The sequence below is a fragment of the Rhipicephalus microplus genome, unplaced genomic scaffold (assembly GCF_043290135.1).
Source record: "Rhipicephalus microplus isolate Deutch F79 unplaced genomic scaffold, USDA_Rmic scaffold_59, whole genome shotgun sequence".
NCBI classification, from domain to species: Eukaryota; Metazoa; Arthropoda; class Arachnida; order Ixodida; family Ixodidae; genus Rhipicephalus; species Rhipicephalus microplus.
Window position 1 is genome coordinate 333,344 of NW_027464632.1, and position 27,391 is coordinate 360,734.

The 27,391-nt window shown below is 52.8% G+C and overlaps 6 non-coding genes across 6 annotated transcripts; all 6 read right to left on the minus strand.

Annotated features, from left to right (window-relative positions):
* Positions 1–10,362: 10,362 nt before the first annotated feature.
* On the minus strand, positions 10,363–10,436 carry TRNAN-GUU (transfer RNA asparagine (anticodon GUU)). The gene has a single exon. It is a non-coding gene; the product is annotated as a tRNA-Asn (tRNA).
* Positions 10,437–13,606: 3,170 nt separating this feature from the next.
* TRNAN-GUU (transfer RNA asparagine (anticodon GUU)) lies at positions 13,607–13,680 on the minus strand. Its single transcript has one exon. It is a non-coding gene; the product is annotated as a tRNA-Asn (tRNA).
* Positions 13,681–14,783: 1,103 nt separating this feature from the next.
* On the minus strand, positions 14,784–14,857 carry TRNAN-GUU (transfer RNA asparagine (anticodon GUU)). Its single transcript has one exon. It is a non-coding gene; the product is annotated as a tRNA-Asn (tRNA).
* A 1,703-nt stretch (positions 14,858–16,560) lies between these two features.
* Positions 16,561–16,634, minus strand: TRNAN-GUU (transfer RNA asparagine (anticodon GUU)). The gene has a single exon. It is a non-coding gene; the product is annotated as a tRNA-Asn (tRNA).
* Positions 16,635–24,825: 8,191 nt separating this feature from the next.
* TRNAN-GUU (transfer RNA asparagine (anticodon GUU)) lies at positions 24,826–24,899 on the minus strand. Its single transcript has one exon. It is a non-coding gene; the product is annotated as a tRNA-Asn (tRNA).
* A 1,696-nt stretch (positions 24,900–26,595) lies between these two features.
* On the minus strand, positions 26,596–26,669 carry TRNAN-GUU (transfer RNA asparagine (anticodon GUU)). Its single transcript has one exon. It is a non-coding gene; the product is annotated as a tRNA-Asn (tRNA).
* Positions 26,670–27,391: the final 722 nt, after the last annotated feature.

Sequence of the window (27,391 nt, forward strand, 5' to 3'; positions counted from 1 at the left end):
CCGGGTGGGCTCGAACCTCCAACCTTTCGGTTAACAGCCGATCGCTCTAGCCGATTGCGCCACGGAGACAGTCCTGCTCCACTCTCACCACCATCAGAACATATCTTAAAAGCTATCAGCCTAAAGAAAAAAAGCAACACACCACTCCAAGGAGGGCTCGAACCTCCAACCTTTCGGTCAACAGCAGATCGCGTTAGCTAATTGCGCGACGGAGACAGTCGTGCTCCACTCTCAACACCATCAGAACATATCTTGAAAGCTATCAGCGAAAAGAAAAAAAAAGCGACACACCGTCCCCGGGTGGGCTCAAACCTCCAACCATTCGGTTAACCACCGATCGCGCTAGCCAATTGCGCCAGGGAGACAGTCCTGCTCCACTCTCACCACCATCAGAACATAACTTCAAAGCTATCAGTGCAAAGAAAAAAGCAACACACCACTCCCGGGAGGGCTCGAAACTCCAGTTTTTCGGTTACCAGCCGAATGTGCTAGCCAATTGCGCCACGGAGACAGTCGTGCTCCACTCTCACCACCGTCAGAACATTTCTTCAGAGCTATCAGCACAAAAAAAAAAGAGCGCCGCACCCCCACCGGGTGGGCTCGAACCTCCAACCCTTCGGTTAACAGCCGATCGCGCTAGCCAATTGCTCCACGAAGACAGTCGTGCTCCACTCTCACCACCGTCAGAACATTTCTTCAGAGCTATCAGCCCAAAGAAAAAAAAGCAACACACCACTCCCGAGAGGGCTCGAACCTCCAACCTTTCGGTTAACAGCTGATCGCGCTAGCAAATTGCGCCACGGAGACAGTCCGGCTATACTCTCACCACCATCAGAACATGTCTTCAAAGTTATCGGCCCAAAAAAAAGTGCCGCACCACCACCAGGTGGGCTCGAACCTCCAACTTTTCGGTTAAATGCCGAACGCGCTAGCCAATTGCGCCACGGAGACAGTCGTGCTCCACTCTCACCACTGTCAGAACATTTCTTCAGAGCTATCAGCCCAAAGAAAAAGAAGCGCCGCACCACCACCGGGTGGGCGAGAACCTCCAACCTTTCGGTCAACAGCAGACTGCGCTAGCCAATTGCGCCGCGGAGACAGTCGTGCTCCAGTCTCACCACCATCAGAACATATTTTCAAAGCTATCAGCGCAAAGAAAAACGCGACACACCACTCCCGGGAGGGCTCGAAACTCCAATTTTTCGGTTAACAGCCGAATGTGCTAGCCAATTGCGCCAAGGAGACAGTCGTGCTCCAATCTCACCACCGCGAAAATATTTGTGCAAAGCTATCAGTGGAAAGAAAAAAAAGTGCCGCACCACCACCTGGTGGGCTCGAAACTCCAATTTTTCGGTTAACAGCCAAACGTGCTAGCCAATTGCGCCACGGAGACAGTCGTCCTCCTCTCTCACCACCGTCAGAACATTTCTTCAGAGCTATCAGCCCAAAGAAAAAAAAGCGCCCCACCACCACCGGGTGGGCTCGGACCTCCAACCTTTCTGTGAACAGCCGATCGCGCTAGCCTATTGCGCCACCGAGACAGTCGTGCTTCACTCTCACCACCGTCAGAACATTTCTTCAGAGCTATCAGCCCAAAGAAAATAAAGCGCCGCACCTCCACCGGGTGGGCTCGAACCACCAACCTTTAGGTTAACAGCCGATCGTGCTAGCCAATTGCGCCACGGAGACAGTCCTGCTCCCCTCTCACCACCATCAGAACATATCTTCAAAGCAATCAGCCCATAGAAAAAAAAAGCCCGCACCACCACCGGGTGGGCTCGAACCTCCAACCTTTCGGTTAACGGCCGAACGTGCTAGCCAATTGCGCCACGGAGATTGTCGTGCTCGAGTCTCACCACCGTCAGAACCTTTCTCTAAAGCTATCAGCGCAAAGAAAAAAAAGCGCCCCACCACCACCGGGTGGGCTCGAAACTCCAATTTTTCGGTTGACAGCCGAACGTGCTAGCCAATTGCGCCACGGAGATAGTCGTGCTCCAATCTCACCACCGTCAGAACATTTCTCCAAAGCTATCAGCGCAAAGAAAAAAAAGCGCCCCACCACCACCGGGTGTGCTCGAGCCTCCAACCTTTCGGTTAACAGCCGATCGCACTAGCCAATTGTGCCACGGAGACAGTCCTGCTCCACTCTCACCACCATCAGAACATATCTTCAAAGCTATCAGCCCAAAGAAAAAGAAAAAAAAGCGCCGCACCACCACCGGGTGGGCTCGAACCTCCAACCTTTCGGTTAACAGCCGATCGCTCTAGCCAATTGCGCCACGGAGACAGTCCTGCTCCACTCTCACCACCATCAGAACATATCTTAAAAGCTATCAGCCTAAAGAAAAAAAAGCAACACACCACTCCCAGGAGGGCTCGAACCTCCAACCTTTCGGTCAACAGCAGATCGCGTTAGCTAATTGCGCGACGGAGACAGTCGTGCTGCACTCTCAACACCATCAGAACATATCTTGAAAGCTATCAGCGAAAAGAAAAAAAAGCGACACACCGTCCCCAGGTGGGCTCAAACCTCCAACCTTTCGGTTAACCACCGATCGCGCTAGCCAATTGCGCCACGGAGACAGTCCTGCTCCACTCTCACCACCATCAGAACATATCTTCAAAGCTATCAGTGCAAAGAAAAAAGCAACACACCACTCCCGGGAGGGCTCGAAACTCCAGTTTTTTGGTTACCAGCCGAATGTGCTAGCCAGTTGCGCCACGGAGACAGTCGTGCTCCACTCTCACCACCGTCAGAACATTTCTTGAGAGCTATCAGCCTAAAGAAAAAAGAGCGCCGCACCCCCACCGGGTGGGCTCGAACCTCCAACCTTTCGGTTAACAGCCGATCGCGCTAGCCCATTGCGCCACGAAGACAGTCGGGCTCCACTCTCACCACCATCAGAACATTTCTTCAGAGCTATCAGCCCAAAGAAAAAAAGCAACACACCACTCCCGAGAGGGCTCGAACCTCCAACCTTTCGGTTAACAGCCGATCGCGCTAGCAAATTGCGCCACGGAGACAGTCCTGCTATACTCTCACCACCATCAGAACATGTCTTCAAAATTATCGGCCCAAAAAAAAAGTTCCGCACTACCACCAGGTGGGCTCGAACCTCCAACTTTTCGGTTAAATGCCGAACGCGCTAGCCAATTGCGCCACGGAGACAGTCGTGCTCCACTCTCACCACCGTCAGAACATTTCTTCAGAGCTATCAGCCCAAAGAAAAAGAAGCGCCGCACCACCACCGGGTGGGCGAGAACCTCCAACCTTTCGGTCAACAGCAGACTGCACTAGCCAATTGCGCCGGGGAGACAGTCGTGCTCCAGTCTCACCACCATCAGAACATATTTTCAAAGCTATCAGCGCAAAGAAAAACGCGACACACCACTCCCGGGAGGGCTCGAACCTCCAACTTTTCAGTTAACAGCCGATCGCGCTAGCCAATTGCGCCACGGAGACAGTCGTGCTCCAATCTCACCACTGTCAGAACATATCTTCAAAGCTATCAGCCCAAAGAAATAAAGCGCCGCACCACCACCGAGTGGGCTCGAACCTCCAACCTTTAGGTTAACAGCAGATAGCGCTAGCCAATTGGGCCACGGAGACAGTCGTGCTCCACTCTCACCACCATCAGAACATATTGTCACCAATCTTGTCTCACTCAAGGAAACCTTCCGCAGAACTGCTCGTCAAGCTAGGACAAAAAGAAAAACTGCTCCAACCCAACCTCTTCGTCCTCTTCCACACGAAAAACCACGCGAATTCATGCGGCATTAAAAAGCGGCTCAATCCCAACCTCTTCGTCCTCTTCCACACGAAAACCACGCGAATTCATGCGGCATTAGTCCCCCCTTTTAAAAAGCATCGACTCGATGCTTCTAAATAAAAAGAAGAAGAAAAAAAACCCATAATTAGAACACGCGTTGACGCAGAGAATGACAAAGTGAGTGCCAGGGAAAACAAAGAGGGCGCACAAGCACTTGGACCATGCGCGAACACAACAGCACCAGTGGAAGAGTCAAGAAAAAAAAAAAAAAACACCACATGAGATCACTGTCACGTTTGCGAAGTAACTCGCAAGCACAGAGACTATTGTGTGTAGTACGGCTTGAGTCGTACGACATGCACAGTTTCGGGCCGATGTTGTCGACGTGACGACACTGTGCCGTCCGGAAGTACTTCGTATGTAAGGTCACTCACACGTCGGATAACCTTGTATGGTCCGAAATAACGGCTCAGAAGCTTTTCAGACAAGCCTGGTCGTCGGACAGGAGTCCACACCCACACTCGTTCACCCGGGTGGTATGCGACGTTTCGACGGCGAAGGTTGTAACGTCGTGCATCTGCGTCTTGTTGGTGACCGATGTTCACGCGAGCCAGTTGACGAGCCTCTTCGGCGTACTGCGTGTATTGCTCGGCTTCTGGAGAAAGAGCATCGCTATTATCGTACGGCAGCATAGCGTCAAGCATCGTTTGTACGTTGCGTCCATAAACAAGGTGGAAAGGTGAAAATCGGGTTGTTTCCTGCATTGCCGTATTGTATGCGAACGTGACGTATGGGAGGATATCGTCCCAGGTTTTGTGCTGCACGTCCACGTACATTGACAGCATGTCCGCTATGGTCTTGTTGAGCCTTTCCGTCAGTCCATTACTTTGTGGGTGGTAAGCCGTTGTTTTTCGGTGACTCGTGCAGCTCAGTCTGAAAATGTCCTCTAGCATTTGTGCCGTAAATGATGTTCCTCTATCCGTAATCACACATGACGGCGCGCCGTGCCGGAGGACGATGTGCTGCACGAAGAACTTCGCCACTTCAGACGCCGTGCCGCGGGGTAATGCCTTTGTCTCAGCATACCGGGTCAAGTAATCGGTTGCCACTATAATCCATTTGTTACCAGTGGCCGACAAAGGGAAGGGTCCTAGAAGGTCCATTCCCACGAGGTCGAAAGGTGTCCGTGGTGGTGTAATAGGGTGGAGAAGGCCCGCAGGTTTCACGGGTGGCGTCTTGCGACGCTGGCACTCGCGGCAGCCTTGCACGTAGCGGTGTACACTGGTCGAAAGTCGTGGCCAATAGTACTGCTGGCGCACTCTGGCGAGAGTCCGCGAGTAGCCCAAGTGTCCCGACGTGGGCTCGTCATGGCACGCGAGGAGGATGTCATCCCGCATGTCGGCTGGTACAACGAGGAGGAAGGCTTTGTTGCTACCTCGAGCATTTTTCTTGTAAAGAATGCCCCTCCTTAGACAAAAGGATGACAATTCGCGAGCGATGCGCCGAGGAGTGTGAGAATTTCGGCCTTCTAAGGAATCAATAATAGGGCGCAATTCCTGATCGGCTCTCTGTCTAGACATAAAGTCAGAATCACTGAGGGCTCCGAGAAAACCATCAGCATATTCCGAGTCCATATCAGGATGTCCCACGGGTGCTCGAGAAAGTGCGTCGGCATCTTCGTGCTTGCGCCCAGACCTATACACAATCATGATGTCAAACTCTTGCAAGCGCAAACTCCACCGAGCGAGACGACCAGACGGGTCACGGAGATTGGCCAGCCAACACAGCGAATGGTGATCGGTCACCACCTTGAAGGGACGGCCGTAGAGGTAAGGTCGAAACTTTGCCGTTGCCCACACGACTGCGAGGCATTCCTTCTCTGAAGTGGAGTAGTTGGCCTCGGCTCGAGAGAGAGTACGACTGGCGTAAGCTATGACATGTTCTACGCCGTTGTGCCGTTGTACAAGGACAGCGCCAAGTCCGACGTTGCTTGCATCCGTGTGAACTTCGGTATCAGCGTCCTCATCAAAATGCGCAAGAACAGGTGCCTCTTGCATTCGCTGCCGTAACTCTGTGAAAGCTGCTTCTTGCTCTGTAGTCCAGGCAAACGGTACATCATCTCGGGTGAGTCGCGTGAGCGGTTCGGCTATCGTCGAGAAGTTGGTAATGAATCGGCGATAATAAGCACACAAGCCGAGAAAACGCCATACCGCTTTTTTGTCTGACGGCACAGGAAAGGTGGCGACTGCTGCAGTTTTTTCTGGGTCAGGCCGCACTCCATCCGCACTCACAACATGTCCCAGAAATTTCAGCTCATCGTAGCCGAAATGGCACTTCTGGGGTTTTAGCGTGAGTTCGGCCGAACGAATAGCTTCCAGAACCATTCTTAGACGCTTCAGATGTTCTTCGAAACTCTCGGCAAAGATGACCACATCATCAAGGTATACAAGGCAGCTTTGCCACTTCAAGCCAGCGAGGACGGTATCCATCATTCGCTGGAATGTTGCGGGAGCCGAACAGAGGCCGAAAGGAAGAACTCTGAATTCATAAAGCCCATCGGGAGTTACAAACGCTGTCTTCTCTCTGTCTCGCTCATCGACCTCTATCTGCCAATAGCCGCTCTTCAAATCTATCGATGAAAAATACTTCGCGTGTCGTAGCCTGTCGAGAGAATCATCAACCCGTGGAAGCGGGTAGACGTCTTTTTTGGTGACGCTATTGAGTTTCCTGTAGTCAACACAGAATCGCAGCGTTCCGTCTTTCTTCTTTACTAGAACGACTGGCGAGGACCACGGGCTGCTCGACGGTTGTATCACCCCGTCGTCAAGCATCTCCTTTACCTGCGTCTGTATAGTCTCGCGTTCTTTAGCCGAAACACGGTAAGGTTGCTGGCGGATTGGGCGAACATCATCGTCGGTAATAATTCGGTGCTTTATGAGGGGTGTTTGACCGACTCTAGATGAAGAGGCGAAGCAAGATTTAAATTCCTTCAGCAGGGTATGCAGTGCGGCCTTCTTCTCGTCCGAAAGCTTCGAACTGACGTCGATGTGGTCCAGAAACTTATCTCCATCAACCATTTCCTCGGATGCGAAGCACTCGGTGACATCCGCTGCACGGTCTCCGAAGGCCACGGTGGTGCCGCGGAAAAGATGTCGGTGCTCGAAGTTAAAATTTGTGACGAGTATCTGCGACCGTCCGTCACGCACACGCAGAATGCTTCGCACTGCACACACACCTTGAAGCAGTAAAAGGGATACGTTGCTCTCGGCGACCACGTCACCGTCTTGGAGGTCTTCACAGGTGACTTCTACGAAAGCAGTCGCTCGGGGAGGCAACGTCACGCTTTCGTCGGCAACACGCAGCGCAGGTCTACGACAGCTATCAGCGCCTCGATCGGTTGCAAGTTGCGTCGAGAAAGTCACCATTCGCTCGCGGAGATTTATGATCGCGCCATTCTCTCGAAGGAAGTCCATTCCAAGGATGAGCTGACGAGAACAGTCGCGTAGTACGAGGCAGGTTACCACAAACGTTGACTCGCGTATTTCCACTCTTGCGGTACAGCGACCCAATGGAGTAATAACGTGGCCTCCAGCAGTGCGAATACGCGTCCCATTCCAAGGTGTCATCACTTTCTTAAGACTGGTTGCCAATTTTCCGCTCATAATAGAATAATCTGCACCTGTGTCCACCAATGCGCTGACCTGAAGACCGTCTATCAGCACGGGAATGTCGAGTGAGACTCGGCCACTGGGTTCAGACGCACAATCCGGCATTTCTCTCGCACTGCACTCAGACGTCAATTCAATGTCTGCAGCGTTTTGTGGAAGCGTCGATAGGAGGTCTTCCGCACTTTTAGTCCCAGCGACCTCGCCCCCGAAGGTCGCTGCCTTCAGTTTTCCCGACGAGGGCTTGGGGAACGTCCCCGTGCCATCGTACTGAGACGTGGTCCAATAGCTGCGGGTCGTCGTGGAGATGGAGACCGCGATTGACGCCGTGGGAAAGGCAGACGTTGCTGCGCGAGGTAGTCCTCAATTTCTCTTGGCCCCTGACCAACTAGGGGACGAGGCGAATGAATAGAGAAACCGCGCAGTCCAAGTTGTCGGTATGGACATTCCCGGTAGATGTGACCGGCTTCACCGCAATGGAAGCAGAGGGGTCTTCTATCCGACGTACGCCAAATATCGGACTTCCGCGGAGGGGCACGGCGACCGTCGATGTCCAAACCAGCATGCGCAGATTGAATTGAAACTGGCGGCATCGTCTGGATTGGGACTGCAGGGCTTGAGACCGGCATGGAAGTGCGCAGAGCTTCGGCATATGTGCGGTTCCCAACATCAGTGGACGCAGGAGGTGGTTCTAGATTTGTAACCGTTGGTTGAGGGCGACGGCTGTGAAGCACCTGCTGGACCTCGTCCCGAATAATATTGGTGATGCTGCTTACCTCCGGCTGTCTCGCCCCGTGTAGTTTCGCGATTTCCTCGCGGACGACGGAGCGGACGATTTCGCGAATCCACTCAATGCTGTTGCTCCCGAAGCTGGCGGAAAATTCAGTAGGTGATGCAGAATTCACTTGCCGGTTGAGTAGGGCTGACCGCTGATGAAGTACCCTCTCCATCGTAGTGGCTTCGGTCAGGAATTCTGCTACACTCTTCGGAGGACTCCGCACTAGACCAGCAAAAAGCTGCTCCTTCACGCCTCGCATCAGATAGCGTAGCTTTTTTTCTTCTGGCATTGCCGGATCCGCTCGCCTGAAAAGCTGCGTCATGTCCTCCACGTACATGGTGACGGTCTCATTAGGCATCTGGATGCGTGAATGCAATGCACGTTCAGCACGATCGCGGCGGTCGGGGCTCCGGTAGGTCTCCAAGAGGCGATGCTGGAACTCGCGCCAGGATGTCAAGACATCACTTCTGTTCATGAACCACGTTCGGGCGCCGTCTTTCAAACACGCGTAGACGTTGCGGAGTTTGGCGGCTTCGTCCCAGTAGTTGATCGCTGCGACGTGTTCGAACTCGCTCAGCCAGTCGTCCACATCCTCAAACAGCTCTCCGTGAAAGGGACTAGGCATCAGCGGGTTCTGGACAGTGCAATAAATTGGTGCCGACGACGTAGGAGTTTCCATGACGCCTTGAGGCGAAGTCATAGTCGCTCTATGGATAAGCTGTGCCGGTGTCTCTGGTGGTAGGCCTCGTTGGCGGCGGCTTGTTCTGTGAACTGGCGTGTCCACGGGCACAGGGCTTGTGTTCCGGCTCCTGGATGGGCTCTTGTGCATGGGGTGCGTCGTCAGTTGTCGTACCCAGCAGCTCCACCAATCTTGTCACCAATCTTGTCTCACTCAAGGAAACCTTCCGCAGAACTGCTCGTCAAGCTAGGACAAAAAGAAAAACTGCTCCAACCCAACCTCTTCGTCCTCTTCCACACGAAAAACCACGCGAATTCATGCGGCATTAAAAAGCGGCTCAATCCCAACCTCTTCGTCCTCTTCCACACGAAAACCACGCGAATTCATGCGGCAATATCTTCAAAGCAATCAGCCCTAAGAAAAAAAAGCGCCGCACCCCCACCGGGTGGGCTCGAACCTCCAACCTTTCGGTTAACAGCCGATCGCGCTAGCCAATTGCGCCACGAAGACAGTCGTGCTTCACTCTCACCACCGTCAGAACATTTCTTCAGAGCTATCAGCCCAAAGAAAAAAAAGCAACACACCACTCCCGAGAGGGCTCGAACTTCCAACCTTTCGGTTATTAGCCGATCGCGCTAGCAAATTGCGCCACGGAGACAGTCGTGCTCCACTCTCACCACCATCAGAACATATCTTCAAAGCAACCAGCCCATAGAAAAAAAAGCCCGCACCACCACCAGGTGGGCTCGAACCTTCAACCTTTCGGTTAACGGCCGAACGTGCTAGCCAAGTGTGCCACGGAGATTGTCGTGCTCGAGTCTCACCACCGTCAGAACCTTTCTCTAAAGCTATCAGCGCAAAGAAAAAAAAGCGCCACACCGCCACCGGGTGGGCTCGAACCTCCAACCTTTTGTTTAACAGCCGATTGTTCTAGCCAATTGCGCCACGGAGACAGTCCTGCTCCACTCTCACCACCATCAGAACATATCTTCAATGCTATCAGCCTAAAGAAAAAAAAGCAACACACCACTCCCGGGAGGGCTCGAACCTCCAACCTTTCAGTTAACAGCCGATCACGCTAGCCAATTGCGCCACGGAGACAGTAGTGCTCCAATCTCACCACCGTCAGAACATGTCTCCAAAGCTATCAACGCAAAGAAAAAGGCAACACACCACTCCCGGGAGGGCTCGAACCACCAACATTTCGGTTAACAGCCGATCGCGCTAGCAAATTGCGCCACAAAGACAGTCGTGCTCCACTCTCACCACCGTCAGAACATTTCTTCAGAGCTATCAGCCCAAAGAAAAAAGAAGCGCCGCACCACCACCGGTTGGGCTCGAACCTCCAACCTTTCGGTCAGCAGCAGATCGCGTTAGCCAATTGCGCGACGGAGACAGTCGTGCTCCACTCTCAACACCATCAGAACATATCTTCAAAGCTATCTGCGAAAATAAAAAAAAGCGACACACCGTCCCCGGGTGGGCTCAAACCTCCAACCTCTCGGTTAACAGCCGATCGCGCTAGCCAATTGCGCCACGGAGACAGTCCTGCTCTACTCTCACCACCATCAAAACGTTTCTTCAGAGCTATCAGCCCAAAGAAAAAGAAGCGCCGCACCACCACCGGGTGGGAGAGAACCTCCAACCTTTCGGTCAACAGCAGATTGCGCTAGCCAATTGCGCCGCGGAGACAGTCGTGCTCCAGTCTCACCACCATCAGAACATATTTTCAAAGCTATTAGCGCAAAGAAAAACGCGACACACCACTCCCGGGAGGGCTCAAAACTCCAATTTTTCGGTTAACAGCCGAATGTGCTAGCCAATTGCGCCAAGGAGACAGTCGTGCTCCAATCTCACCACCGCGAGAACATTTCTGCAAAGCTATCAGTGGGAAAAAAAAGTGCCGCACCACCACCTGGTGGGCTCGAAACTCCAATTTTTCGGTTGACAGCCGAACGTGCTAGCCAATTCCGCCACGGAGATAGTCATGCTCCAATCTCACCACCGTCAGATCATTTCTCCAAAGCTATCAGCGCAAAGAAAAAAAAGCGCCCCACCACCACCGGGTGTGCTCGAGCCTCCAACCTTTCGGTTAACAGCCGATCGCACTAGCCAATTGTGCCACGGAGACAGTCCTGCTCCACTCTCACCACCATCAGAACATATCTTCAAAGCTATCAGCCCAAAGAAAAAGAAAAAAAAGCGCCGCACCACCACCGGGTGGGCTCGAATCTCCTACCTTTCGGTTAACAGCCGATCGCTCTAGCCAATTGCGCCACGGAGACAGTCCTGCTCCACTCTCACCACCATCAGAACATATCTTAAAAGCTATCAGCCTAAAGAAAAAAAAGCAACACACCACTCCCAGGAGGGCTCGAACCTCCAACCTTTCGGTCAACAGCAGATCGCGTTAGCTAATTGCGCGACGGAGACAGTCGTGCTGCACTCTCAACACCATCAGAACATATCTTGAAAGCTATCAGCGAAAAGAAAAAAAAGCGACACACCGTCCCCAGGTGGGCTCAAACCTCCAACCTTTCGGTTAACCACCGATCGCGCTAGCCAATTGCGCCACGGAGACAGTCCTGCTCCACTCTCACCACCATCAGAGCATATCTTCAAAGCTATCAGTGCAAAGAAAAAAGCAACACACCACTCCCGGGAGGGCTCGAAACTCCAGTTTTTTGGTTACCAGCCGATTGTGCTAGCCAATTGCGCCACGGAGACAGTCGTGCTCCACTCTCACCACCGTCAGAACATTTCTTCAGAGCTATCAGCCCAAAGAAAAAAGAGCGCCGCACCCCCCCCGGGTGGGCTCGAACCTCCAACCTTTCGGTTAACAGCCGATCGCGCTAGCCCATTGCGCCACGAAGACAGTCGGGCTCCACTCTCACCACCATCAGAACATTTCTTCAGAGCTATCAGCCCAAAGAAAAAAAGCAACACACCACTCCCGAGAGGGCTCGAACCTCCAACCTTTCGGTTAACAGCCGATCGCGCTAGCAAATTGCGCCACGGAGACAGTCCTGCTATACTCTCACCACCATCAGAACATGTCTTCAAAGTTATCGGCCCAAAAAAAAAGTTCCGCACCACCACCAGGTGGGCTCGAACCTCCAACTTTTCGGTTAAATGCCGAACGCGCTAGCCAATTGCGCCACGGAGACAGTCGTGCTCCACTCTCACCACCGTCAGAACATTTCTTCAGAGCTATCAGCCCAAAGAAAAAGAAGCGCCGCACCACCACCGGGTGGGCGAGAACCTCCAACCTTTCGGTCAACAGCAGACTGCACTAGCCAATTGCGCCGCGGAGACAGTCGTGCTCCAGTCTCACCACCATCAGAACATATTTTCAAAGCTATCAGCGCAAAGAAAAACGCGACACACCACTCCCGGGAGGGCTCGAACCTCCAACTTTTCAGTTAACAGCCGATCGCGCTAGCCAGTTGCGCCACGGAGACAGTCGTGCTCCAATCTCACCACTGTCAGAACATATCTTCAAAGCTATCAGCCCAAAGAAATAAAGCGCCGCACCACCACCGAGTGGGCTCGAACCTCCAACCTTTAGGTTAACAGCAGATAGCGCTAGCCAATTGGGCCACGGAGACAGTCGTGCTCCACTCTCACCACCATCAGAACATATCTTCAAAGCAATCAGCCCTAAGAAAAAAAAGCGCCGCACCCCCACCGGGTGGGCTCGAACCTCCAACCTTTCGGTTAACAGCCGATCGCGCTAGCCAATTGCGCCACGAAGACAGTCGTGCTTCACTCTCACCACCGTCAGAACATTTCTTCAGAGCTATCAGCCCAAAGAAAAAAAAGCAACACACCACTCCCGAGAGGGCTCGAACTTCCAACCTTTCGGTTATTAGCCGATCGCGCTAGCAAATTGCGCCACGGAGACAGTCGTACTCCACTCTCACCACCATCAGAACATATCTTCAAAGCAATCAGCCCATAGAAAAAAAAGCCCGCACCACCACCAGGTGGGCTCGAACCTTCAACCTTTCGGTTAACGGCCGAACGTGCTAGCCAAGTGTGCCACGGAGATTGTCGTGCTCGAGTCTCACCACCGTCAGAACCTTTCTCTAAAGCTATCAGCGCAAAGAAAAAAAGCGCCGCACCGCCACCGGGTGGGCTCGAACCTCCAACCTTTTGTTTAACAGCCGATTGTTCTAGCCAATTGCGCCACGGAGACAGTCCTGCTCCACTCTCACCACCATCAGAACATATCTTCAATGCTATCAGCCTAAAGAAAAAAATCAACACACCACTCCCGGGAGGGCTCGAACCTCCAACCTTTCAGTTAACAGCCGATCACGCTAGCCAATTGCGCCACGGAGACAGTAGTGCTCCAATCTCACCACCGTCAGAACATGTCTCCAAAGCTATCAACGCAAAGAAAAAGGCAACACACCACTCCCGGGAGGGCTCGAACCACCAACATTTCGGTTAACAGCCGATCGCGCTAGCAAATTGCGCCACAGAGACAGTCGTGCTCCACTCTCACCACCGTCAGAACATTTCTTCAGAGCTATCAGCCCAAAGAAAAAGAAGCGCCGCACCACCACCGGTTGGGCTCGAACCTCCAACCTTTCGGTCAGCAGCAGATCGCGTTAGCCAATTGCGCGACGGAGACAGTCGTGCTCCACTCTCAACACCATCAGAACATATCTTCAAAGCTATCTGCGAAAATAAAAAAAAAGTGACACACCGTCCCCGGGTGGGCTCAAACCTCCAACCTCTCGGTTAACAGCCGATCGCGCTAGCCAATTGCGCCACGGAGACAGTCCTGCTCCACTCTCACCACCATCAAAACGTTTCTTCAGAGCTATCAGCCCAAAGAAAAAGAAGCGCCGCACCACCACCGGGTGGGAGAGAACCTCCAACCTTTCGGTCAACAGCAGATTGCGCTAGCCAATTGCGCCGCGGAGACAGTCGTGCTCCAGTCTCACCACCATCAGAACATATTTTCAAAGCTATCAGCGCAAAGAAAAACGCGACACACCACTCCCGGGAGGGCTCAAAACTCCAAACTTTCGGTTATTAGCCGATCGCGCTAGCAAATTGCGCCACGGAGACAGTCGTGCTCCACTCTCACCACCATCAGAACATATCTTCAAAGCAATCAGCCCATAGAAAAAAAAGCCCGCACCACCACCAGGTGGGCTCGAACCTTCAACCTTTCGGTTAACGGCCGAACGTGCTAGCCAAGTGTGCCACGGAGATTGTCGTGCTCGAGTCTCACCACCGTCAGAACCTTTCTCTAAAGCTATCAGCGCAAAGAAAAAAAGCGCCGCACCGCCACCGGGTGGGCTCGAACCTCCAACCTTTTGTTTAACAGCCGATTGTTCTAGCCAATTGCGCCACGGAGACAGTCCTGCTCCACTCTCACCACCATCAGAACATATCTTCAATGCTATCAGCCTAAAGAAAAAAAGCAACACACCACTCCCGGGAGGGCTCGAACCTCCAACCTTTCAGTTAACAGCCGATCACGCTAGCCAATTGCGCCACGGAGACAGTAGTGCTCTAATCTCACCACCGTCAGAACATGTCTCCAAAGCTATCAACGCAAAGAAAAAGGCAACACACCACTCCCGGGAGGGCTCGAACCACCAACATTTCGGTTAACAGCCGATCGCGCTAGCAAATTGCGCCACAGAGACAGTCGTGCTCCACTCTCACCACCGTCAGAACATTTCTTCAGAGCTATCAGCCCAAAGAAAAAGAAGCGCCGCACCACCACCAGTTGGGCTCGAACCTCCAACCTTTCGGTCAGCAGCAGATCGCGTTAGCCAATTGCGCGACGGAGACAGTCGTGCTCCACTCTCAACGCCATCAGAACATATCTTCAAAGCTATCTGCGAAAATAAAAAAAAGTGACACACCGTCCCCGGGTGGGCTCAAACCTCCAACCTCTCGGTTAACAGCCGATCGCGCTAGCCAATTGCGCCACGGAGACAGTCGTGCTCCAATCTCACCACTGTCAGAACATATCTTCAAAGCTATCAGCCCAAAGAAATAAAGCGCCGCACCACCACCGAGTGGGCTCGAACCTCCAACCTTTAGGTTAACAGCAGATAGCGCTAGCCAATTGGGCCACGGAGACAGTCGTGCTCCAGTCTCACCACCATCAGAAAATATTTTCAAAGCTATCAGCGCAAAGAAAAACGCGACACACCACTCCCGGGAGGGCTTAAAACTCCAATTTTTCGGTTAACAGCCGAATGTGCTAGCCAATTGCGCCAAGGAGACAGTCGTGCTCCAATCTCACCACCGCGAGAACATTTCTGCAAAGCTATCAGTGGAAAGAAAAAAAAGTGCCGCACCACCACCTGGTGGGCTCGAAACTCCAATTTTTCGGTTAACAGCCAAACGTGCTAGCCAATTGCGCCACGGAGACAGTCGTCCTCCACTCTCACCACCGTCAGAACATTTCTTCAGAGCTATCAGCTCAAAGAAAAAAAAGCGCCCCACCACCACCGGGTGGGCTCGGACCTCCAACCTTTCGGTGAACAGCCGATCGCGCTAGCCTATTGCGCCACGGAGACAGTCGTGCTTCACTCTCACCACCGTCAGAACATTTCTTCAGAGCTATCAGCCCAAAGAAAATAAAGCGCCGCACCACCACCGGGTGGGCTCGAACCTCCAACCTTTAGGTTAACAGCGGATAGCGCTAGCCAATTGGGCCACGGAGACAGTTGTGCTCCACTCTCACCACCATCAGAACATATCTTCAAAGCTATCAGCCCAAAGAAAAAAAAGCGCCGCACCACCACAGGGTGGGCTCGAACCTCAAACCTTTCAGTTAACAGCCGATCGTGCTAGCCAATTGCGCCACGGAGACAGTCCTGCTCCCCTCTCACCACCATCAGAACATATCTTCAAAGCAATCAGCCCATAGAAAAAAAAAGCCCGCACCACCACCGGGTGGGCTCGAACCTCCAACCTTTCGGTTAACGGCCGAACGTGCTAGCCGATTGCGCCACGGAGATTGTCGTGCTCGAGTCTCACCACCGTCAGAATCTTTCTCTAAAGCTATCAGCGCAAAGAAAAAAAAAGCGCCCCACCACCGCCGGGTGGGCTCGAAACTCCAAATTTTCGGTTGACAGCCGAACGTGCTAGCCAATTGCGCCACGGAGATAGTCGTGCTGCAATCTCACCACCGTCAGAACATTTCTCCAAAGCTATCAGCGCAAAGAAAACAAAGCGCCCCACCACCACCGGGTGTGCTCGAGCCTCCAACCTTTCGGTTAACAGCCGATCGCACTAGCCATTTGTGCCACGGAGACAGTCCTGCTCCACTCTCACCACCATCAGAACATATCTTCAAAGCTATCAGCCCAAAGAAAAAGAAAAAAAGCGCCGCACCGCCTCCGGGTGGGCTCGAACCTCCAACCTTTCGGTTAACAGCCGATCGCTCTAGCCAATTGCGCCACGGAGACAGTCCTGCTCCACTCTCACCACCATCAGAACATATCTACAAAGCTATCAGCCTAAAGATAAAAAGCACCGCACCGCCACCGGGTGGGCTCGAACCTCCAACCTTTCGGTCAGCAGCAGATCGCGTTAGCCAATTGCGCGACGGAGACAGTCGTGCTCCACTCTCAACACCATCAGAACATATCTTCAAAGCTATCTGCGAAAATAAAAAAAGCGACACACAGTCCCCGGGTGGGCTCAAACCTCCAACCTCTCGGTTAACAGCCGATCGCGCTAGCCAATTGCGCCACGGAGACAGTCCTGCTCCGCTCTCACCACCATCAAAACGTTTCTTCAGAGCTATCAGCCCAAAGAAAAAGAAGCGCCGCACCACCACCGGGTGGGAGAGAACCTCCAACCTTTCGGTCAACAGCAGATTGCGCTAGCCAATTGCGCCGCGGAGACAGTCGTGCTCCAGTCTCACCACCATCAGAACATATTTTCAAAGCTATCAGCGCAAAGAAAAACGCGACACACCACTCCCGGGAGGGCTCAAAACTCCAATTTTTCGGTTAACAGCCGAATGTGCTAGCCAATTGCGCCAAGGAGACAGTCGTGCTCCAATCTCACCACCGCGAGAACATTTCTGCAAAGCTATCAGTTGAAAAAAAAAGTGCCGCACCACCACCGGGTGGGCTCGAAACTCCAATTTTTCGGTTGACAGCCGAACGTGCTGGCCAATTCCGCCACGGAGATAGTCATGCTCCAATCTCACCACCGTCAGAACATTTCTACAAAGCTATCAGCGCAAAGAAAAAAAAGCGCCCCACCACCACCGGGTGTGCTCGAGCTTCCAACCTTTCGGTTAACAGCCGATCGCACTAGCCAATTGTGCCACGGAGACAGTCCTGCTCCACTCTCACCACCATCAGAACATATCTTCAAAGCTATCAGCCCAAAGAAAAAGAAAAAAAAAGCGCCGCACCACCACCGGGTGGGCTCGAATCTCCAACCTTTCGGTTAACAGCCGATCGCTCTAGCCAATTGCGCCACGGAGACAGTCCTGCTCCACTCTGACCACCATCAGAACATATCTTAAAAGCTATCAGCCTAAAGAAAAAAAAGCAACACACCACTCCCAGGAGGGCTCGAACCTCCAACCTTTCGGTCAACAGCAGATCGCGTTAGCTAATTGCGCGACGGAGACAGTCGTGCTGCACTCTCAACACCATCAGAACATATCTTGAAAGCTATCAGCGAAAAGAAAAAAAAGCGACACACCGTCCTCAGGTGGGCTCAAACCTCCAACCTTTCGGTTAACCACCGATCGCGCTAGCCAATTGCGCCACGGAGACAGTCCTGCTCCACTCTCACCACCATCAGAACATATCTTCAAAGCTATCAGTGCAAAGAAAAAAGCAACACACCACTCCCGGGAGGGCTCGAAACTCCAGTTTTTTGGTTACCAGCCGAATGTGCTAGCCAATTGCGCCACGGAGACAGTCGTGCTCCACTCTCACCACCGTCAGAACATTTCTTCAGAGCTATCAGCCCAAAGAAAAAAGAGCGCCGCACCCCCACCGGGTGGGCTCGAACCTCCAACCTTTCGGTTAACAGCCGATCGCGCTAGCCCATTGCGCCACGAAGACAGTGGGCTCCACTCTCACCACCATCAGAACATTTCTTCAGAGCTATCAGCCCAAAGAAAAAAAGCAACACACCACTCCCGAGAGGGCTCGAACCTCCAACCTTTCGGTTAACAGCCGATCGCGCTAGCAAATTGCGCCACGGAGACAGTCCTGCTATACTCTCACCACCATCAGAACATGTCTTCAAAGTTATCGGCCTAAAAAAAAAGTTCCGCACCACCACCAGGTGGGCTCGAACCTCCAACTTTTCGGTTAAATGCCGAACGCGCTAGCCAATTGCGCCACGGAGACAGTCGTGCTCCACTCTCACCACCGTCAGAACAATTCTTCAGAGCTTTCAGCCCAAAGAAAAAGAAGCGCCGCACCATCACCGGGTGGGCGAGAACCTCCAACCTTTCGGTCAACAGCAGACTGCACTAGCCAATTGCGCCGCGGAGACAGTCGTGCTCCAGTCGCACCACCATCAGAACATATTTTCAAAGCTATCAGCGCAAAGAAAAACGCGACACACCACTCCCGGGAGGGCTCGAACCTCCAACTTTTCAGTTACCAGCCGATCGCGCTAGCCAATTGCGCCACGGAGACAGTCGTGCTCCAATCTCACCACTGTCAGAACATATCTTCAAAGCTATCAGCCCAAAGAAATAAAGTGCCGCACCACCACCGAGTGGGCTCGAACCTCCAACCTTTAGGTTAACAGCAGATAGCGCTAGCCAATTGGGCCACGGAGACAGTCGTGCTCCACTCTCACCACCATCAGAACATATCTTCAAAGCAATCAGCCCAAAGAAAAAAAAGCGCCGCACCCCCACCGGGTGGGCTCGAACCTCCAACCTTTCGGTTAACAGCCGATCGCGCTAGCCAATTGCGCCACGAAGACAGTCGTGCTCCACTCTCACCACCGTCAGAACATTTCTTCAGAGCTATCAGCCCAAAGAAAAAAAAGCAACACACCACTCCCGAGAGGGCTCGAACTTCCAACCTTTCGGTTATTAGCCGATCGCGCTAGCAAATTGCGCCACGGAGACAGTCGTGCTCCACTCTCACCACCACCAGAACATATCTTCAAAGCAATCAGCCCATAGAAAAAAAAGCCCGCACCACCACCAGGTGGGCTCGAACCTTCAACCTTTCGGTTAACGGCCGAACGTGCTAGCCAATTGTGCCACGGAGATTGTCGTGCTCGAGTCTCACCACCGTCAGAATCTTTCTCTAAAGCTATCAGCGCAAAGAAAAAAAAGCGCCGCACCGCCACCGGGTGGGCTCGAACCTCCAACCTTTTGTTTAACAGCCGATCGTTCTAGCCAATAGCGCCACCGAGACAGTCCTGCTCCACTCTCACCACCATCAGAACATATCTTCAATGCTATCAGCCTAAAGAAAAAAAAGCAACACACCACTCCCGGGAGGGCTCGAACCTCCAACCTTTCAGTTAACAGCCGATCACGCTAGCCAATTGCGCCACGGAGACAGTAGTGCTCCAATCTCACCACCGTCAGAACATGTCTCCAAAGCTATCAACGCAAAGAAAAAGGCAACACACCACTCCCGGGAGGGCTCGAACCACCAACATTTCGGTTAACAGCCGATCGCGCTAGCAAATTGCGCCACAGAGACAGTCGTGCTCCACTCTCACCACCGTCAGAACATTTCTTCAGAGCTATCAGCCCAAAGAAAAAAGAAGCGCCGCACCACCACCGGTTGGGCTCGAACCTTCAACCTTTCGGTCAGCAGCAGATCGCGTTAGCCATATGCGCGACGGAGACAGTCGTGCTCCACTCCCAACACCATCAGAACATATCTTCAAAGCTATCTGCGAAAATAAAAAAAGCGACGCACCGTCCCCGGGTGGGCTCAAACCTCCAACCTCTCGGTTAACAGCCGATCGCGCTAGCCAATTGCGCCATGGAGACAGTCCTGCTCCACTCTCACCACCATCAAAACGTTTCTTCAGAGCTATCAGCCCAAAGAAAAAGAAGCGCCGCACCACCACCGGGTGGGCGAGAACCTCCAACCTTTCGGTCAACAGCAGATTGCGCTAGCCAATTGCGCCGCGGAGACAGTCGTGCTCCAGTCTCACCACCATCAGAAAATATTTTCAAAGCTATCAGCGCAAACAAAAACGCGACACACCACTCCCGGGAGGGCTCAAAACTCCAATTTTTCGGTTAACAGCCGAATGTGCTAGCCAATTGCGCCAAGGAGACAGTCGTGCTCCAATCTCACCACCGCGAGAACATTTCTGCAAAGCTATCAGTGGAAAGAAAAAAAGTGCCGCACCACCACCTCGTGGGCTCGAAACTCCAATTTTTCGGTTAACAGCCAAACGTGCTAGCCAATTGCGCCACGGAGACAGTCGTCCTACACTCTCACCACCGTCAGAACATTTCTTCAGAGCTATCAGCTCAAAGAAAAAAAAGCGCCCCACCACCACCGGGTGGGCTCGGACCTCCAACCTTTCGGTGAACAGCCGATCCCGCTAGCCTATTGCGCCACGGAGACAGTCGTGCTTCACTCTCACCACCGTCAGAACATTTCTTCAGAGCTATCAGCCCAAAGAAAATAAAGCGCCGCACCACCACCAGGTGGGCTCGAACCTCCAACCTTTAGGTTAACAGCGGATAGCGCTAGCCAATTGGGCCACGGAGACAGTTGTGCTCCACTCTCACCACCATCAGAACATATCTTCAAAGCTATCAGCCCAAAGAAAAAAAAGCGCCGCACCACCACAGGGTGGGCTCGAACCTCAAACCTTTCGGTTAACAGCCGATCGTGCTAGCCAATTGCGCCACGGAGACAGTCCTGCTCCCCTCTCACCACCATCAGAAAATATCTTCAAAGCAATCAGCCCATAGAAAAAAAAAACCCGCACCACCACCGGGTGGGCTCGAACCTCCAACCTTTCGGTTAACGGCCGAACGTGCTAGCCGATTGCGCCACGGAGATTGTCGTGCTCGAGTCTCACCACCGTCAGAATCTTTCTCTAAAGCTATCAGCGCAAAGAAAAAAAAGCGCCCCACCACCGCCGGGTGGGCTCGAAACTCCAATTTTTCGGTTGACAGCCGAACGTGCTAGCCAATTGCGCCACGGAGATAGTCGTGCTGCAATATCACCACCGTCAGAACATTTCTCCAAAGCTATCAGCGCAAAGAAAACAAAGCGCCCCACCACCACCGGGTGTGCTCGAGCCTCCAACCTTTCGGTTAACAGCCGATCGCACTAGCCAATTGTGCCACGGAGCCAGTCCTGCTCCACTCTCACCACCATCAGAACATATCTTCAAAGCTATCAGCCCAAAGAAAAAGAAAAAAAAGCGCCGCACCGCCTCCGGGTGGGCTCGAACCTCCAACCTTTCGGTTAACAGCCGATCGCTCTAGCCAATTGCGCCACGGAGACAGTCCTGCTCCACTCTCACCACCATCAGAACATATCTTCAAAGCTATCAGCCTAAAGAAAAAAAGCACCGCACCGCCACCGGATGGGCTCGAACCTCCAACCTTTTGGTTAACAGCCGATCGCTCTAGCCAATTGCGCCATGGAGACAGTCCTGCTCCACTCTCACCACCATCAGAACATATCTTCAATGCTATCAGCCTAAAGAAAAAAAAGCAACACACCACTCCCGGGAGGGCTCGAACCTCCAACCTTTCAGTTAACAGCCGATCGCGCTAGCCAATTGCGCCACGGACACAGTAGTGCTCCAATCTCACCACCGTCAGAACATGTCTCCAAAGCTATCAGCGTAAAGAAAAAAGCAACACACCACTCCCGGGAGGGCTCGAACCACCAAAATTTCGGTTAACAGCCGATCGCGCTTGCAAATTGCGCCCCAGAGACAGTCGTGCTCCACTCTTACCACCGTAAGAACATTTCTTCAGAGCTATCAGCCCAAAGAAAAAGAAGCGCCGCACCACCACCGGGTGGGCTCGAACCTCCAACCTTTCGGTCAGCAGCAGATCGCGTTAGCCAATTGCGCGACGGAGATAGTCGTGCTTCACTCTCAACACCATCAGAACATATCTTCAAAGCTATCAGCGAAAATAAAAAAAGCGACACACCGTCACCGGGTGGGCTCAAACCTCCAACCTCTCGGTTAACAGCCGATCGCGCTAGCCAATTCCGCCACGGAGACAGTCCTGCTCCACTCTCACCACCATCAAAACATATCTTCAAAGCTATCAGCCCAAAGAAAAAAGAGCGCCACACCATCCCCGGGTGGGCTCGAATTTCCAACCTTTCGATTAACAGCCGATGGCGCTAGCCAATTGCGCCACGCAGACAGTCGTGCTCCCCTCTCACCACCATCAGAACATATCTTCAAAGCTATCAGCGCAAAGAAAAAAGCAACACACCACTCCCGGGAGGGCTCGAACCTCCAACCTTTCAGTTAACAGCCGATCGCGCTAGCCAATTGCGCCACGGAGACAGTCGTGCTCCAATCTCACCACCATCAGAACATATCTTCAAAGCTATCAGCGCAAAGAAAAAAAAGCGCCGCACCCCAACCGGGTGGGCTCGAACCTCCAACCTTTCGGTTAACAGCCGATCGCGCTAGCCAATTGCGCCACGAAGACAGTCGTGCTCCACTCTCACCACCGTCAGAACATTTCTTCAGAGCTATCAGCCCAAAGAAAAAAAAGCAACACACCACTCCCGAGAGGGCTCGAACTTCTAACCTTTCGGTTAACAGCCGATCGCGCCAGCAAATTGCGCCACGGAGACAGTCGTGCTCCACTCTCACCACCATCAGAACATATCTTCAAAGCAATCAGCCCATAGAAAAAAAAGCCCGCACCACCACCGGGTGGGCTCGAACCTTCAACCTTTCGGTTAACGGCCGAACGTGCTAGCCAATTGCGCCACGGAGATTGTCGTGCTCGAGTCTCACCACCGTCAGAACCTTTCTCTAAAGCTATCAGCGCAAAGAAAAGAAAGCGCCGCACCGCCACCGGGTGGGCTCGAACCTCCAACTATTTGGTTAACAGCCGATCGTTCTAGCCAATTGCGCCACTTAGACAGTCCTGCTCCACTCTCACCACCATCAGAACATACCTTCGATGCTATCAGCCTAAAGCAAAAAAAGCAACACACCACTCCCGGGAGGGCTCGAACCTCCAACCTTTCAGTTAACAGCCGATCGCGCTAGCCAATTGCGCCACGGAGACAGTAGTGCTCCAATCTCACCACCGTCAGAACATGTCTCCAAAGCTATCAGCGCAAAGAAAAAAGCAACACACCACTCCCGGGAGGGCTCGAACCACCAACATTTTGGTTAACAGCCGATCGCGCTAGCAAATTGCGCCACAGAGACAGTCGTGCTCCACTATCACCACCGTCAGAACATTTCTTCAGAGCTATCAGCCCAAAGAAAAAGAAGCGCCGCACCACCACCGGTTGGGCTCGAACCTACAACCTTTCGGTCAGCAGCAGATCGAGTTAGCCAATTGCGCGACGGAGACAGTCGTGCTCCACTCTCAACACCATCAGAACATATCTTCAAAACTATCAGCGAAAATAAAAAAAAGCGACACACCGTCACCAGGTGGGCTCAAACCTCCAACCTCTCGGTTAACAGCCGATCGCGCTAGCCAATTCCGCCACGGAGATAGTCCTGCTCCACTCTCACCACCATCAAAACATATCTTCAAAGCTATCAGCCCAAAGAAAAAAGAGCGCCGCACTATCCCCGGGTGGGCTCGAATCTCCAACCTTTCGATTAACAGCCGATGGCGCTAGCCAATTGCGCCACGCAGACAGTCGTGCTCCCCTCTCACCACCATCAGAACATATCTTCAAAGCTATCAGCGCAAAGAAAAAAGCAACACATCACTCCCGGCAGGGCTCGAACCTCCAACCTTTCAGTTAACAGCCGATCGCGCTAGCCAATTGCGCCACGGAGACAGTCGTGCTCCAATCTCACCACTGTCAGAACATATCTTCAAAGCTATAAGCCCAAAGAAATAAAGCGCCGCACCACCACCGGGTGGGCTCGAACCTCCAACCTTTAGGTTAACAGCAGATAGCGCTAGCCAATTGGGCCACGGAGACAGTCGTGCTCCACTCTCACCACCATCAGAACATATCTTCAAAGCTATCAGCCCAAAGAAAAAAAAAGTGCCGCACCCCCACCGGGTGGGCTCGAACCTCCAACCTTTCGGTTAACAGCCGATCGCGCTAGCCAATTGCGCCACGGAGATTGTCGTGCTCGAGTCTCACCCCCGTCAGAACCTTTCTCTAAAGCTATCAGCGCAAAGAAAAAAAAGCGCCGCACCGCCACCGGGTGGGCTCGAACCTCCAACTATTTGGTTAACAGCCGATCGTTCTAGCCAATTGCGCCACGGAGACAGTCCTGCTCCACTCTCACCACCATCAGAACATATCTTCAATGCTATCAGCCTAAAGAAAAAAAGCAACACACCACTCCCGGGAGGGCTCAACCTCCAACCTTTCAGTTAACAGCCGATCGCGCTAGCCAATTGCGCCACGGAGACAGTAGTGCTCCAATCTAACCACCGTCAGAACATGTCTCCAAAGCTATCAGCGCAAAGAAAACAGCAACACACCACTCCCGGGAGGGCTCGAACCACCAACATTTCGGTTAACAGCCGATCGCGCTAGCAAATTGCGCCACAGAGACAGTCGTGCTCCACTCTCACCACCGTCAGAACATTTCTTCAGAGCTATCAGCCCAAAGAAAAAGAAGCGCCGCACCACCACCGGTTGGGCTCGAACCTCCAACCTTTCGGTCAGCAGCAGATCGAGTTAGCCAATTGCGCGACGGAGACAGTCGTGCTCCACACTCAACACCATCAGAACATATCTTCAAAGCTATCAGCGAAAATAAAGAAAAGCGACACACCGTCCCCGGGTGGGCTCAAACCTCCAACCTCTCGGTTAACAGCCGATCGCGCTAGCCAATTGCGCCACGGAGACAGTCCTGCTCCACTCTCACCACCATCAAAACATATCTTCAAAGCTATCAGCCCAAATAAAAAAGAGCGCCGCACCATCCCCGGGTGGGCTCGAACCTCCAACCTTTCGTTTAACAGCCGATCGCGCTAGCCAATTGCGCCACGAAGACAGTCGTGCTCCCCTCTCACCACCATCAGAACATATCTTCAAAGCTATCAGCGCAAAGAAAAAAGCAACACACCACTCCCGGGAGGGCTCGAACCACCAACCTTTCGGTTAACAGCCGATCGCGCTAGCAAATTGCGCCACTGAGACAGTCGTGCCCCACTCTTACCACCGTAAGAACATTTCTTCAGAGCTATCAGCCCAAAGAAAAAGAAGTGCCGCACCACCACCGGGTGGGCTCGAACCTCCAACTTTTCGGTCAACAGCAGATCGCGTTAGCTAATTGCGCGACGGAGACAGTCGTGCTCCACTCTCAACACCATCAGAACATATCTTGAAAGCTATCAGCGAAAAGAAAAAAAAGCGACACACCGTCCGCGGGTGGGCTCAAACCTCCAACCTTTCGGTTAACAACCGATCGCGCTAGCCAATTGCGCCACGGAGACAGTCGTGCTTCACAGTCACCACCGTCAGAACATTTCTTCAGAGCTATCAGCCCAAAGAAAAAAAAGCGCCGCACCACCACCGGGTGGGCTCGAACCTCCAACCTTTCGGTTAACAGCCGATCGCGCTAGCCATTTGCGCCACGGAGACATTCGTGCTCCACTCTTACCACCATCAGAACATATCTTTAAAGCTATCAGCCCAAAGAAAAAAAAGCACCGCACCACCACCGGGTGGACTCGAACCTCAAACCTTTCGGTTAACAGCCGATCGCGCTAGCCAATTGCGCCACGGAGACAGTCCTGCTCCCCTCTCACCACCATCAGAACATATCTTCAAAGCAATCAACCCATAGAAAAAAAAGCCCGCACCACCACCGGGTGGGCTCGAACCTTCAACCTTTCGGTTAACGGCCGAACGTGCTAGCCAATTGCGCCACGGAGATTGTCGTGCTCGAGTCTCACCACCATCAGAACCTTTCTCTAAAGCTATCAGCGCAAAGAAAAAAAAGCGCCGCACCGCCACCGGGTGGGCTCGAACCTCCAACTATTTGGTTAACAGCCGATCGTTCTAGCCAATTGCGCCACGGAGACAGTCCTGCTCCACTCTCACCACCATCAGAACATATCTTCAATGCTATCAGCCTAAAGAAAAAAAAGCAACACACCACTCCCGGGAGGGCTCAACCTCCAACCTTTCAGTTAACAGCCGATCGCGCTAGCCAATTGCGCCACGGAGACAGTAGTGCTCCAATCTAACCACCGTCAGAACATGTCTCCAAAGCTATCAGCGCAAAGAAAAAAGCAACACACCACTCCCGGGAGGGCTCGAACCACCAACATTTCGGTTAACAGCCGATCGCGCTAGCAAATTGCGCCACAGAGACAGTCGTGCTCCACTCTCACCACCGTCAGAACATTTCTTCAGAGCTATCAGCCCAAAGAAAAAGAAGCGCCGCACCACCACCGGTTGGGCTCGAACCTCCAACCTTTCGGTCAGCAGCAGATCGAGTTAGCCAATTGCGCGACGGAGACAGTCGTGCTCCACACTCAACACCATCAGAACATATCTTCAAAGCTATCAGCGAAAATAAAAAAAAGCGACACACCGTCCCCGGGTGGGCTCAAACCTCCAACCTCTCGGTTAACAGCCGATCGCGCTAGCCAATTGCGCCACGGAGACAGTCCTGCTCCACTCTCACCACCATCAAAACATATCTTCAAAGCTATCAGCCCAAATAAAAAAGAGCGCCGCACCATCCCCGGGTGGGCTCGAACCTCCAACCTTTCGTTTAACAGCCGATCGCGCTAGCCAATTGCGCCACGAAGACAGTCGTGCTCCCCTCTCACCACCATCAGAACATATCTTCAAAGCTATCAGCGCAAAGAAAAAAGCAACACACCACTCCCGGGAGGGCTCGAACCAACAACCTTTCGGTTAACAGCCGATCGCGCTAGCAAATTGCGCCACGGAGACAGTCGTGCTCCACTCTTACCACCGTAAGAACATTTCTTCAGAGCTATCAGCCCAAAGAAAAAGAAGTGCCGCACCACCACCGGGTGGGCTCGAACCTCCAACTTTTCGGTCAACAGCAGATCGCGTTAGCTAATTGCGCGACGGAGACAGTCGTGCTCCACTCTCAACACCATCAGAACATATCTTGAAAGCTATCAGCGAAAAGAAAAAAAAGCGACACACCGTCCGCGGGTGGGCTCAAACCTCCAACCTTTCGGTTAACAACCGATCGCGCTAGCCAATTGCGCCACGGAGACAGTCGTGCTTCACTCTCACCACCGTCAGAACATTTCTTCAGAGCTATCAGCCCAAAGAAAAAAAAGCGCCGCACCACCACCGGGTGGGCTCGAACCTCCAACCTTTCGGTTAACAGCCGATCGCGCTAGCCA